The sequence below is a fragment of the Sinocyclocheilus anshuiensis genome, unplaced genomic scaffold, assembly GCF_001515605.1.
Source record: "Sinocyclocheilus anshuiensis isolate Anshui unplaced genomic scaffold, SAMN03320099.WGS_v1.1 scaffold529, whole genome shotgun sequence".
In the NCBI taxonomy this organism is placed as follows: Eukaryota; Metazoa; Chordata; class Actinopteri; order Cypriniformes; family Cyprinidae; genus Sinocyclocheilus; species Sinocyclocheilus anshuiensis.
The window spans coordinates 311734-326263 of NW_015540872.1; the positions used below are offsets into that span (position 1 = coordinate 311734).

The window sequence follows — 14530 nt, forward strand, 5'->3', positions numbered from 1 at the left end:
AAGAGCTTGTAACACTCCAAAGAGAAAGGAACAATTTTAATTGCATCATATGACCCCTTTAATATTGTAATTTCAATCAACAGAATTTTTAAATAAATTGATTTGGGTGAATTGCATATGATTTGGTTAGACATCCAAAACAAACCTGAGAACTGTGTTCCTAAAATACTTTATTTAAATGTTTTAGGCATAAATCTCAATAATTAGCTTAAAAACCCTTTAAATGCCATTTTGAATAAATAATGTCAATTTATTAGAATATGTTCATCCCATGATAATCAACTAAGCTGTCAGTGCAGGTTCAAATATTCATGAATTACGCTTCATGAGAGTCAGTGAATGTTCAAACATTCAGTAATCGTTTGTGTTATCCCACAAACTTGACCTGTGTGTGCGTGCCTCATGCCTTTATCCGTGTATATGTTTCTTACGTCCATTGTGTGCGTATTATACCATAAAAGTGTGTGTGTGTATGTGAGGCAGGTGTGTGTGTGTGTATGTGTGCTCCTGCTGCTTCAGGCTCTGGGTTCTTTGTCCTGTAGCACTCAGCATGTCTGCCTCCTCAGGAGAGCCAGGGCTCTCTCTCGTCTGGCCACACAAAGGCACTGCCTTTCTTTGAGGTGTTAAAAACTTCCATTTATGCATTCCCTGGACAAAAAGCTCCCGGACCCATTTTCGAGGCCATTGGCAACACAGGCAGACATTGTGGCCACGCTTCTTTGGCACTCATTTCACAGATTCTAAAACCGGTATGTGGTGAACAGGATTTCAGAAGCTAAAATGCCCCGTGAGAGCATGGGCGATAAGAGAGCGAGAGAGAGAGAGAACGGCCGGCAGCCCCGTAAACTAGAAGATGAGACCAGGAGAATAAACACATTACCTGGGAAAGAGAGAGAGGGAAGCAGACTTGTTTCCATAACCCAACTCAATAGTAGGGACGGATAAATAGGGGGAGAAAAAAAGTGCTTTGTGTCATGGCTAGGGAATAAACTCCATCGACTGACGCCAAATCGATGATAAAAAAGACAAGGACCTGCTCTCTCACTTTTGCTGCAATTGCATTCTAATCATGTACGGAAGTGTGTGTAGTGAGAGTATATTTTACCAGCTGGGACTTGAATTCCTCTCGGGGTGGATTTGAGGCCCGTGGACGCCGGTCAACCCTTTCTTCCCCTAATACGGACTTTCGTTGTTGTTATTTCACAGCAGAGTAAATCACATGAAATGTATCTCCACTGTCGGACATGAAAGTCTGGCTTGGTCGCGGTGCTGTCTGCAAGTCCAAGGAGAGGAGATGTTTGATTTAAAAACAGCACAACCTCCCCCATCCACGATGGGAGTCGTGAAATGTGCTTTATAAACACCCTCGGCTCTAAGCAGGGCCTCTTAAGTTAAGCATGTGGACATTCAGAGAGGGAGATCAATGAAAAGGAGTCTCTTATTTTATTCCTGTGAAAGAAAGTTGGTTTCTTTGGATCCACTGCTTTCTGTGAATCCCACTTATCGGTTCATTATTGCTCATCTGTGGACCTGAGACAATCCAGATTGAAGAATTGGCAGTGTGTGTCAGTTTGAATTTGAACTGAACTGGCCACATGCCACAGGAATTTGAATTGGGACTTGAATTGAAATCAAGAGCAATGGCAATACTGAATCACAATTTAAAGGAATTCAACACAGCTAATGCATTCTGCAAATTTAATTTAATATTATGGTAACACTTTAGAATTGGGAACGCATATTCATTATTAACTAAGTGTTTTCCCTCAATAAACTCATAATTTGCTGCTTATTAATACTAGTTAGTAAGGTGGGTGTTAAGTTTAGGTATTGGTTCGGGTTAAGGGATCTAGAACATGGTCATACATAATCAGTGTTGGGCAAGTTACTCTACAGGGCAAGTTAAATGTAATCAAATTACTGATTACTGATTACTCCTTTTAAAAGTAATCACGTTACTGTTCTGATTACTTTATTTCAAAAGTAATTAGTAATTAGTTACATTACTAGTTACGTTACTTTTTTCTCCATGAAATTGATGAAATCCCAGCGTACACGCTCCCGATAAATATTTGTTATTAAAGTATCAACATTCAGTTATTTTTAACTAAAGCAAGTGGCTGCTGCGTGCATGGTTTGGCATGGCAGAATGCCAGCAAAGAGCGCTGCATTTATAATCTCTAAAAGACATCTCAGTTCATCGCAATCTCACAAATCTCTGTTATAACACTATAAATATATGCATAATGAATCTCTCATAATGTCTACAATTCGTGTGTTATAATGAGAGGATTCGTGAGCACGCAAATTTCAGCACTGCATTGCTCAACGCAGCGAACACGTAGCCTAAATAGAAACTATGCATACGCTTGCATCTGTTAAAGGGGTCATATGATGCTGCTAAAAAGAACATTATTTTGTGTATTTGGTGTAATGAAATGTGTTTATGCGGTTTAAAGTTCAAAAAACACATTATTTTCCACATACTGTACATTATTGTTTCTCCTCTATGCCCCGCCTTTTTGAAACGCATTGATTTTTACAAAGCTCATCGGTCTGAAAAAGCGAGGTGTGCTGTGATTGGCCAGCTATCCAATGCGTTGTGATTGGCCGAATACCTCAAGCGTGAGAAGGAAATGTTACGCCCCTCACATACTGTTGATGCCGTGGGAGTTTTAGATATTTTATGTTTAGATATTTCTGTTTTGTGGGAGTCCCATGAATAATTTTATTCTCCTGCATCCCGCACACACACGAGTGTCTACCGCCCGCATCAGCACTCACCCATCTTGTCCAGCGCCGCACTCTGTTGCGTCGGGTCTCGCGGGAGCAGGTCTCTAATCCACTGACAGTGCGTGTGCTACATCCTTTTTACAATCTCTAGATTATAAAACACTGCATTCTGTCAGCAATGTAACGCGGCTTAATCGTTTATATTTATATTAGTTCATGTTGCTTTTGTGCAATAGATGAATAACAATTTATTTGTTTTAGATATTTTATGTTTAGATATTTCTATTGTGCGGGAGTCCCGTGAATCATTTTATTCTCCCGCATCCCTCACACACACACACGTGTGTCTACCCGCTCGCACCCGCACTCGCCCATCTTCTCCCGCGCCGCCTCTGTTGCGTCGGGTCTCGCGGGAGCAGGTCTCTAATCCACTGGCACTTGACTCGACAGTGTGTGTGCTACATCATTTTTACAATCTCTAGATTATAAAACAATGCATTCTGTCAGCAATGTAACTGACAGATGTAACTGGCAGTAACGTATAGAGACCTCGGCTTGAAACTATACTCTAATTACTATTTTGAAAATTATAACGCATTAAATTACTCCATTACTAAAACAAGTAATCAAATTACAGTAACACGTTACTAAGTAATGCGTTACTGCCCAACACTGTACATAATAAGGCATTAATATGTGCCTATAAATACTAATAAACAGCCAATATGCTATTAATATGCATGCTAGTAAGCAACTAGTTAATAGTGAGAATTGGACCTTAAAATAAAGTGATACCAATATAATTAATAATATTAAATATTAAGTATTGTTAAACAGAATTTCTATAGGTGCTATTTCATATTTATCTACTGTATCTATCTTCTTATCTATTCTTTTCTCTAAAAACCTTTTAAATGTTTTTTTTTTTTTCAAAAAAATATAATTTTTAACTTTTGTCAAGTTAAAACTTAGTTACATGAATTTCTTTGAATTTCAGTTCCTTTTTTAATTTTACTACTGTACTTTATTTAAATTTAAAATGCAATTCTGCATTCTGTTTGCCACGTCAGCTCAAATTTAATTAAAATTCAGGAATTGAATTGGAATTGAAAGGATACTCTCAATTCACAGCCCTTACATCTGTACTTAATATCTGGTTCCGTGCTTTTACACCTGCAGATCTGTCAGCTGTGTGCGCGCACTACTTGATTTTTGTCAGGAGGAATATTGGATCTGACAAAAACACCACTTTACCTCTTTTGCTCTTCCGCCCACTGCTGGGTGTGAGTGGCCCGTCTATCGGCTCTGTTCTGCCTTATTTTCACCCACCCCCACCTCTTCTCCCATCAGTGGTCCTGCTGTTAGTACAGAGATAACCTGTCCTCCACCAGGTAAGAGACCGTCCTGCTGATGGGGGATATTGCCTCTTTTGTCCCAATAACTGCTTCCCCTAAATCCCCTCTTAACATGTTCTGGACTGGGGGAAATAGGACATTTAAAGTGATTTTATTTTTTGCAGGTTGCTGGATCAGAAGAAAGCTAAGGCAAAGTTGATGCAAATGAAAATGTTCCCTCCTTAGGAGAGTGCAGCATGTCCACGCTCAGAAAGATGAAGGATTTCGTCTATATTTGACCCATGTGAACCACTTTGCCTTAGAGTTCAGCCTCTTAAAGGTCTCTTATCGGTGCACATTTACAGCGTATTATATAAAGCACGCTACTGTACTTCTCCCACTTTTGCAAATATATTTAAAACAAGCTGCCTGCATCTGCTGTGCAAGAGCAAGGCTGCTAATGTGAGGTTAGTCACTGATTCCCAACCCTTGTCATATGACGGTCAAAGACACAGCGCTGTTATGCAGAGGATTGATTAAATCAGCTGAACCTACCGTAGATGAACACATGCCTGGAATTTGAAGGCTCATTGGATTTGTGAAAGGACTTTTCTTTTGATTCCGAATTATTCTTCTTGTGTAAATTGTAAATAACGTATATCACTGGCTAAGGCAAAGGTAACATTCCCACTCTTGTTTTATTACCTTGTGAATGATCGAAAGAAGGGAATGGAGGGTTTTTGGAGCATCCGTTACTCTTACGTCATGTTATGCGTGTGTATCCATTGGCTCGTGCTCTTGGAGTCAATTTGTGCTAGTGTGTTTGTTGGAGGGTCTAGCTGGAGTCACTGTCATGGTCGATGGATTGGCCTCACCAACACGAGCTTTAAGCACCCCACTTAACCTCTCTGAAATATTCAGCACTGTTTTCATTTAAACAGCTCAATTCTTTATCCGATGCAGTGACTAAAGGTTGTTTCGCAGGAAAACCTATCATTAATTTTTGGGTGCCCCCTAGTCTGTCCTCATGGGGTTTAATGGGCTTTAGCTTCTCGTCTAGTGATTTGCCAAGACGCTCGGCTACTCGAACAGTTCTTCCTTTCTTCATCTCTCTTTATTTCAGCTCCCATTTGTACAACCACAGCTACTTCATCACTGCAGTCATTGTCAAGAAGAGAGAAAAAAACAGAGCTCAACATGTGAGAAAGCCATAGTGGTAATTGCGGACACAATGAATCAGTAATAAAACTGTTGGGTGACTAATAAAAACAGGCTGGTGCTGATTGGAACTCTTTTTAATGAATTCATGATCACCCATTTAGAAACGGCAGTGAAGTGCTGTTTAATCCAACTCTGCTTAACACTACAGTGGACTGCCACAGTCTTTTATATATTGCAGATTTTACTATTGCATTGCAATATCATTGTCATCTTATTCTCAATCACAAGGGCTTTTTTTCATCCAAACAAATGATTAGCTTAAATAAAGCATGAATATAAAATTGCACCATTTTCTTTTTCACAAGCTTGTTACTTTCATCGTTTAGCATCAAATTATAATTTAAAAATTCTTTGTATTTTTTGCCCTCTGCAATTAAAACATCCCTGTATTTATTAAAGCGTAACAGGTATTAGTCCGATGTTGTATGGCTCACAAAGAGAAAAGAGTTTATAGAATTACCACCGCTGTTAAGGGTTTTTGTGTTTGTGAGGCACGAAAGAGAGCTGGCACTAACTCCGTGAGAGATGTATGTGAGCGTGTACACACAAATACACACTGTGTGTGTGTGTGTGTGTGTGTGTGCAGTGTGAACTAGGAGGCAGTCAGGCCTGTGGCATGGTCCTTTGAGAACGTGGAATAGACTATCAGCTCAGAGGTGCTATTAAGATGACAACAGCTTTCCATTCACACGAGGGTCAGACCTCCTGCCTCTTTTCTCCCATTGTCACATTCAGCCTCAAGGTTGCCACATTCAGATCCATTGGAGACCAAAGATCTCTCAGTTTATTCTATTAACCCACCCTACCACACAGCCATTTACTTGGTCTATGCGTTTGACTTAGATATTCGACGCTTGCACGGGAGGGCAGATTTCTGTGCTAGCAGAGATGGCGCAAATTGCAGCCGGATCAATTAGCTGTGACCTCAAACCCCTGTGTCCTTGTTTAATTGGTGATGCAGAGGCAGGCTAATTGTATAAATCAGCTGGTAATGAGATTCCTGCTTGTTGTGAAAAACAGAATAATGTAGAGAAATGAACATCCGTGAGGTTTATGCAGGACTCTTTCTCTCTCTCTTTCCTCATCTACGTCTTCCGTCACATGCAGGGGAGGTGTAATGCTACACATAATGGTGAAATTGGGTGTTGTTGGTGGTTTTGGTGCACCGTCTGTTTGTTTGTGTTTCCTTGGTGGTGCCGCCGTTGCTGGAGGACCTCAGAAGACCTGCTAGAACTAGCAGTGCGTGTAACTAAATAAATCATTAGTGCTCTGCAGAGAGAGGTATTAGAGAAAACAAGTGCTTTGTATGAAAGCCATTTATTAGTTGAATCAAACAGTGCAGGGACAGATTAATGAGGTATTAGAGAAGTGGACTCTAAACATTGTCTAGGATTGAGTCCCTCAGGGAGAGAGCAGAGTAACTGGAGGTTGTGCGGCGCTACAACTGTTTAACTTCATCTGCTGGGACTCTGACCGCCTGCCAACAACCTCATTTCACTTCGCTCCTCTGACATCCTCTCTCAGCATTTTCTGTTCTTCTGCCTCGTTTTTACTCTTTTTTTAATAAATAAATGCTTTTATTCTGCAAGGATGCATTAAATTGATTTAAAAATGACAGTAAATAAGTTTACATTAAAAGGAAGCCAATTCTGAGTTTTGCCGAACACTGATATGTACGCATATTTAAAGAAGCCATGTAAACTTAAACGCATTTATTTTTTTTTCTATTGTAGGTAATTTTCATGAATTCAAAATCAACTCACCAGTGATCTTTGGGAGCTGGGGATAAAGTCTTTCTGTTTATGTAAGTACAAACTGTATATTTTGGTTTATGCATCTTGTCCAACATCACTTGTGTATCACTGCTCCATTAACACCGTTTTTTCCCCCATGATTGCTGCTGTCTTACCCCTTTATGTCTGTTTGTTATGATTTTTAACTCATGAAACCACTGTACATGCTTCATCAACACAGGAAAGGGTGGCCTTACACAAATGATTACAATGATGAGTGTGTTGTTTTGTTCTGCGTCACTTTCCTAGAACTAAAATTGCTTGAAAAAGATGTAAAATGCCACATATTAATGATTTTATGTAGATTATAGTCTTTTTATTACTTTTAAAAGGCATAACGTAGTCATTTGAAAACTGATTTGATTGTTAGCACCTAACTACACATTCCCCCCAAACACACGCTTCCATCGGTGCGTATAGAGTGAATCTATTCTCTATGCTAATACCAACTATGTTATTGGTACTTTCAGGCTGCCAGTTGCCCTCAATAAGAGCATTCACAGCAATGAAGAAAGAGCCTCTTTTAAAGAAACACAGACAGGGTCTTAGTAAACAGTCAATATACGGCTGCAGTTTTCTGCCACAATATGTCTTAAATGGGAGTTTTCTCTTTCCAGCATAGTAATAAAGATCATATCTGGCAAAGTGTTGCTCCTGGTAATGTTGAGCAAACAAGCTTCCTGAAAGTTAAGTTCATATTAATCTTTTTTCAAATGTCACTTCGATATGAGTTGCAGGACAGAGTTATATTAGTGTGCAGAAAGCCCCACTGTTGGCTCTGCATAATTAGGCCACTGAGAATGGCATATTCCAGCTCAAAGTTCAGGGCCGCACGCTAATGCAGCAGCTTTATCCCCGTGATTTCAAGTCAAACAGCGTCTTCGGCTCAGATCAATACGCTCTATTACACCGGGCCAGGCACTTTTTATTTTAGCTGCGGTTGTAGTGCGTGTCGCCGGCGTGTTAAGTCGGCTCTGAATGGCTGTCAGAGGAAAGAGAGGCAGATCGGTGAGGTGAGCTGAATGGAGAAATAACAAAGGGGCCGGGAGTGATCACAGCTTTTGTCTGCCCAGCTTCTAACTCTGGAGGGAAGAGTCATAAATGGAGGCTTGAAATATTATTGGAAAATTGTGCTGGGAACAATTATGACACCACTCTCGATGACTCTCAGATTAACCCCTGCTTGACTGACAGGCATGATGTTGTCTTGGTGTTTGTGATGTTTAAAACGTCAGTTTTTGTAAATTTCCGCTGTGGTTTTTGTCTTGCCATTCAGGATAAAGATGCATGATCTGTGTCGTACAGCCGTCACTACAGAACAGCTGCGGCCTGTATCATTCCAGGTCTTGTGAACACAGATATTAACATTGATATGTCACAGGGTCAGGTCTCTATTTAGGGAATGAAACGCTGATTGTTAGGCTGAATGAAGGTGAAAGGACCACTTGAGTTAGAACAGTAAACATCAGGCCTGTACGCTGGCATCGCTCCAGCACTGAGGGTAACAGTGTAAGCCTTGTACTGTACATCAGGTTGGCGTCGTGTCAGCATTTAGACCGGTGCGAGTGTGTGTATGTGGGTGGGTGAGAGTGAACACTTACGACAGAGCCAGCATTTTATTTTTCCGTATAGAAAACTTTATTGAGAATTTGTTTTGTAGTAATTTAAAGCATAGCCATTTAAGGTTAGTCAGGACCAAAATCTTATATATAATAAATAAATAAACAGTAAGTAGTTTCAAGCAACTTAAACTATGTAAACTGACGATCTGAAAGGAATTTTTTTATTTCAAAACATATTTCAGTCATTTTAATGCAAAATGCTTTTGCATTTAAGTGCAACTGGCGTGAAGGCCAAGATTTCAGCCAGAGATACATTATTTTAAAGCTGTCAATATGTGTAAAAAATTTGTATTTGTCCAGTGTTTTTTTTCCATTTCACAGTTTTCACGCTGTTTAAATATGAGTTCATATTAATCTTTTTTCAAATGTCACTTCGATATGAGTTGCAGGACAGAGTTATATTAGTGTGCAGAAAGCCCCACTGTTGGCCCTGCATAATTAGGCCACTGAGAATGGCATATTCCAGCTCAAAGTTCAGGGCCGCACGCTAATGCAACAGCTTTATCCCCGTGATTTCAAGTCAAACAGCGTCTTCGGCTCAGATCAATACGCTCTATTACACCGGGCCAGGCACTTTTTATTTTAGCTGCGGTTGTAGTGCGTGTCGCCGGCGTGTTAAGTCGGCTCTGAATGGCTGTCAGAGGAAAGAGAGGCAGATCGGTGAGGTGAGCTGAATGGAGAAATAACAAAGGGGCCGGGAGTGATCACAGCTTTTGTCTGCCCAGCTTCTAACTCTGGAGGGAAGAGTCATAAATGGAGGCTTGAAATATTATTGGAAAATTGTGCTGGGAACAATTATGACACCACTCTCGATGACTCTCAGATTAACCCCTGCTTGACTGACAGGCATGATGTTGTCTTGGTGTTTGTGATGTTTAAAACGTCAGTTTTTGTAAATTTCCGCTGTGGTTTTTGTCTTGCCATTCAGGATAAAGATGCATGATCTGTGTCGTACAGCCGTCACTACAGAACAGCTGCGGCCTGTATCATTCCAGGTCTTGTGAACACAGATATTAACATTGATATGTCACAGGGTCAGGTCTCTATTTAGGGAATGAAACGCTGATTGTTAGGCTGAATGAAGGTGAAAGGACCACTTGAGTTAGAACAGTAAACATCAGGCCTGTACGCTGGCATCGCTCCAGCACTGAGGGTAACAGTGTAAGCCTTGTACTGTACATCAGGTTGGCGTCGTGTCAGCATTTAGACCGGTGCGAGTGTGTGTATGTGGGTGGGTGAGAGTGAACACTTACGACAGAGCCAGCATTTTATTTTTCCGTATAGAAAACTTTATTGAGAATTTGTTTTGTAGTAATTTAAAGCATAGCCATTTAAGGTTAGTCAGGACCAAAATCTTATATATAATAAATAAATAAACAGTAAGTAGTTTCAAGCAACTTAAACTATGTAAACTGACGATCTGAAAGGAATTTTTTTATTTCAAAACATATTTCAGTCATTTTAATGCAAAATGCTTTTGCATTTAAGTGCAACTGGCGTGAAGGCCAAGATTTCAGCCAGAGATACATTATTTTAAAGCTGTCAATATGTGTAAAAAATTTGTATTTGTCCAGTGTTTTTTTTCCATTTCACAGTTTTCACGCTGTTTAAATATGAGGGAGAGAAGAAATCAACCCATCCAACGTTCTTTCTCTAATGCTCTGATGCTTACCAGTCCTATGAGACCTAACACACCTATTAATCTAAATTTCTTTGCAACTTTAATCTGCATGTTTAATTAATCACAAAATGAGGCAGTAAGTAATTTGGGCGAACGCGCGGCTCGCATGCGCCCGGCGTTTAATCACTCCTGTGCGAAGTCATTTGGAAACACCTGAGGAAGAGGCGATGGCATCTGTTTGAACAGGCAGAATACACTCTTTGTCAGAGTGTGCCATTCATCTAATAAAGCTGCCAGAGCCTTCCTTCATTTTGCATTTGCCGTGTCTCGCTGTTGATGTCTCTGTGGGGCCGGTGTCTCCAGGAATGATTTTCTGTAAAAAAAATTAAATAAACAGCTCTCCTGGACCCCTAATGAAAATGAATAACCTTTGGGTGGTTATTTTCCCATCTATTAACAGTCTCTCTCCAGCTACAGTTCTTCACTGACCCTCTTCTTGATTGTTGTCAGAGAGGTTGTTCAATAGGGTTCGGCATTTTAATTTCATCAGCCCCATCGGGGGAAAAAAATATTCGTTCTCTTCTTTCCGCCCGATAGAACATAAAATTTAATCAGTGGGAATTTAGAATAAGATTTAATTGTTGGAAATTTAATTATTCTCATGAAAGGAAGTCCTAAGGTCTTCAGACATCTGCAATGGTTGAGGTCCTCGCTGAAGTATTTAGGGCACGGTATCCATTCGTTTTCTTATTAGTTCTCATGAGGTGATGCTAAAAGCATCATATTCTGGCTCGGTGCTTATTTTTCTGCACGCATACAGGTGTGGCCTCTCAATACACAGGGTCGTAAGGGATATGTTTTTCACATTAAATAAACTCTATTTATTTGTGCTACATTCAGCAGGTGTAGTCTAGCAGACCAGTCTGACTTCATCTGAGAACCATTGATCATCTGGAGCATGAGATTTTCAGTGGTCTTCAATCACCCCGCTGTGACCTAACATCCCAGCAACACGCTGTCATGAGTGGGGCAGTGGCCTCTGCCAAGGTTTATTCAATATATCGTCCTTTTGATGGCTGGATGTGCTTTATGTAATTTTCAGAAGAATTATACATAATATAAACTTGGCAGTCTTCCCTGGTCTTAAGGTAAAGACAGTAACCAAGGTAAAAAGGCATTCTCTTATTAGCTATATATGGCCATAGACTTACCGAGGAACATGTCATTAATCTCCTGGCTTCCACAGCTGGGCAGAGTAATGCATAACTAAAAGTCCTGTAAAATGAATTAATGATTCCAACCATGAACTTTTCTCCCAAAATGCCATGAATCCTCCAGAGCTGATAATGTGCCCTGACCCTGGGGTGTGAAATCCTTGTTATGTTGAGAGTTGCCAGTTAATTGATTTGCAAATTATTTAAAGTTTGTGGGGCCCAGGGGAGCGCTTGGCTCTAATGATGCCCATTCCCAGAGAGTTTCCTTCTCTCTGTATTCCACTGCCTCGGCGCGATTGTAATAAGCTAATACACCTTATCAAAGATTTACAGTGCATTTTCCCCAGTAGGAAAGGTGGAAATTTAGAAGTCATAAAGCACTTAACGAGAGGGAAACTTTGACAATAATTCATCATTTAGCACAAAAACTATAAGTGTGGTTAATAATGAATTTTTGGCATACATGACAACATTTATATAAATAAATATAAATGATAAAAATAAATATAATACATTTATAAATGTCCTATTTAAAGAAATATATGATTTATTTTTAACTGTTGTTGTACATACGCATACAAATATTTAATAATAATTATAAAAAATAATTAACAAAATTAACTTGTATTTTTTTCACAGACATTCCTTATAACCTTGATTATGATAAAGTTAATAAACACAAAACTAGGCATTATGTCTTTTTTAGTTGCATTTGTAAACTATCCACACTCTATTTTTTTTTAGCACATTTTCTGCTAATTATATTGAATATATAAAGGCATCTTGCTATTTTGTATTTGCCAGCCACCTGCATGAAGCATATCTGAAAAGACGGCTTGTTCTGATGTTTTGGACTCACAGCAACTTCTCCAACTTTATTAGAGACAGTGCGCATATCATTTTTGGGTTTATCTCATTGACGTATCTTGACGTACTTTTTGGTTGGGGATCCACAAAGCACGAATATGTCTCCCTGTAATAAGGGGAATATTTTTAGTATAGTTGAGTGACTTGTTAAAGAAATCAGTTTATTTTAGCCCATGTAGATTGGAAAGGCAGACACTGCTGAGGTCATCCGTAAACATAAAACATGCCCATGAATCTGAGGCCATCTGATTACCACTTGACTCGTAGGAATATAATTAGCACTTCTGCTTCTCTGCTTCATATAATGGGGTAGAGTCTCCCACATGCTTTCATTCACAAGTGCAATGCCCACCCAAACGCTTAGTGAGACAGAGAGATGAAAATATGATTCACCTTGAGTTACTCCTGTCGTTATTTTTGAGTTTCATTATTTCATTTGTGCTACGTCTTTCGCTAAACAACATAGCAGCCTTTATAGAATTTCACATCTCACATGCAATGAATGCGCACTTGAAAGTAGTTTAACATTGTTACGTTTTAACTTGTTTAACTTTGTTCTGTCTCCTTCAACCAGCCCAAACGTCAAATGAAGCGTAAAGCAGCGAGGAAAAAAAACCTGTGAAACGAGGAACCGCTTCAGAGGCTAAATTGATTTGTTGCGCAGATGTAAGTTAAGAGAGACCTCACCTTTTGCAGGCCTTGTAAGTTTGTAAGCACATGGTAATGTGTCCATTAGGGGAGGCAGATGCTCAGCCGGTTGAGTTGTAGAGGAAAGGTGCACGGCGTCTAACCCACTAAGTGGCTGTTTCTCTTTGCTAATATAAAAGAGACCCTGAGCCCTCATTAGCAAGCGCTGTCATTCAGACACAGAGTGTCGGCCTGATTTAAATAAAATGAAATGAAGATAGTTCTTTCTGGGTCCCCTGGCTTCACTCATTGCCATAAACATATGCTCTGTGCCCCGCTTCTTTCCATCTTATTTATGACTTTAATTTGTTGTGTGGGCTGCGCTGGAAATCAAATTTAATACAATCCTCCCAGGGACCCTGTCATATAATAACATGGTAATTTCTGTGTATCCTTTTGAAAAATGAGGAAATTAATTCTTCCTGACATGTTTTAATTATTCTAGTGTGAACAGGCAAATCCAGTTTCTCTCTCTCTCTCTCTCTCTCTCTCTCTCTCTCTCTCTCTCTCTCTCTCTCCCGGATAAGTGTCAGAGGCAGGCGCGCAGTCTCGACGGGCATCTAGGTGCTAATGCTGACCAGCAGTGCGTTTAATTTGAAACATGAGCAGACACCTTTCAACACACCTTCCTAATGTTGGGTTGCTTCTCACAAATTAATTCACTACTCCTCAGGGTGGATGAGCAAGGGGGGTTGAGACTAAAGGATGGGACACCGGTGCTGTTAGCGAGAGTGTATTTAATCGGTGGGCTGTGGTGGTGGGTGGAGGAAGGCCCTCTCTGTCACGTCTTCTTTTGTGATGCCGTTTGGAGGTGTGTGCACACGTGTGACAGGAGGACACCCGTGAGATGTGTTTGGATCTGTGGACAGAGGGGGTTTTTTTTCTCCCGTTCCCAGTACTGTCAAAACCTTTTCACACCTTTCGTGGCTCAGATGAGAGCAGATGAAATACTAATTTAATTAGACTGTCACCAGTCACTTCAAAATATAGTGTTTTCGCTTTGCTATAGAATCTGTTTTGGTCTTTTTTGTCTAAGCTTGTTATGCTTCTTCTCTGTAGTGAATTTATGCACTTAGCAGATACTTTTATACAGGTGTACATAACAGTTTCCCCTGGGAAATTAACTCACAATTTAGGTGTTGCTAGCACTAGATACACCAGCTGAGTTACAGAAAAGAGTTAATAAATATTGTTGTTTTTGAATGGAAGACATGCGTAGCTGTTCCAATAGGCAATAATCCCAGAATTGTACAGTATTTATATTAAAATGAAATGTTATTTTAAATATTTTTATTATTTTTATAAAATGTATTTATTATATGTATATGTATAAATAAAATGCATTATATATATATATATATATATATATATATACATATACATATATATATGTATACATATACATATATATATATATACATATATATATATATATATA

The 14530-nt window shown here is 39.5% G+C and overlaps 1 protein-coding gene across 7 annotated transcripts in view; it reads left to right on the forward strand.

Moving 5' to 3' along the window:
* Positions 1-14530, forward strand: part of sox6 (SRY-box transcription factor 6) — a 166644-nt gene that overhangs the window by 17544 nt on the left and 134570 nt on the right. For 6 of the 7 annotated variants that reach the window (XM_016485751.1, XM_016485755.1, XM_016485756.1 and 3 more), the window contains exon 3: positions 7022-7092. The exons of the other annotated variant lie outside the window; for it this stretch is intronic. The gene's annotated coding sequence lies outside the window, so the exon portion shown is untranslated. The remainder of the gene's footprint in view (positions 1-7021; positions 7093-14530) is intronic. 7 annotated transcript variants of the gene reach the window in all.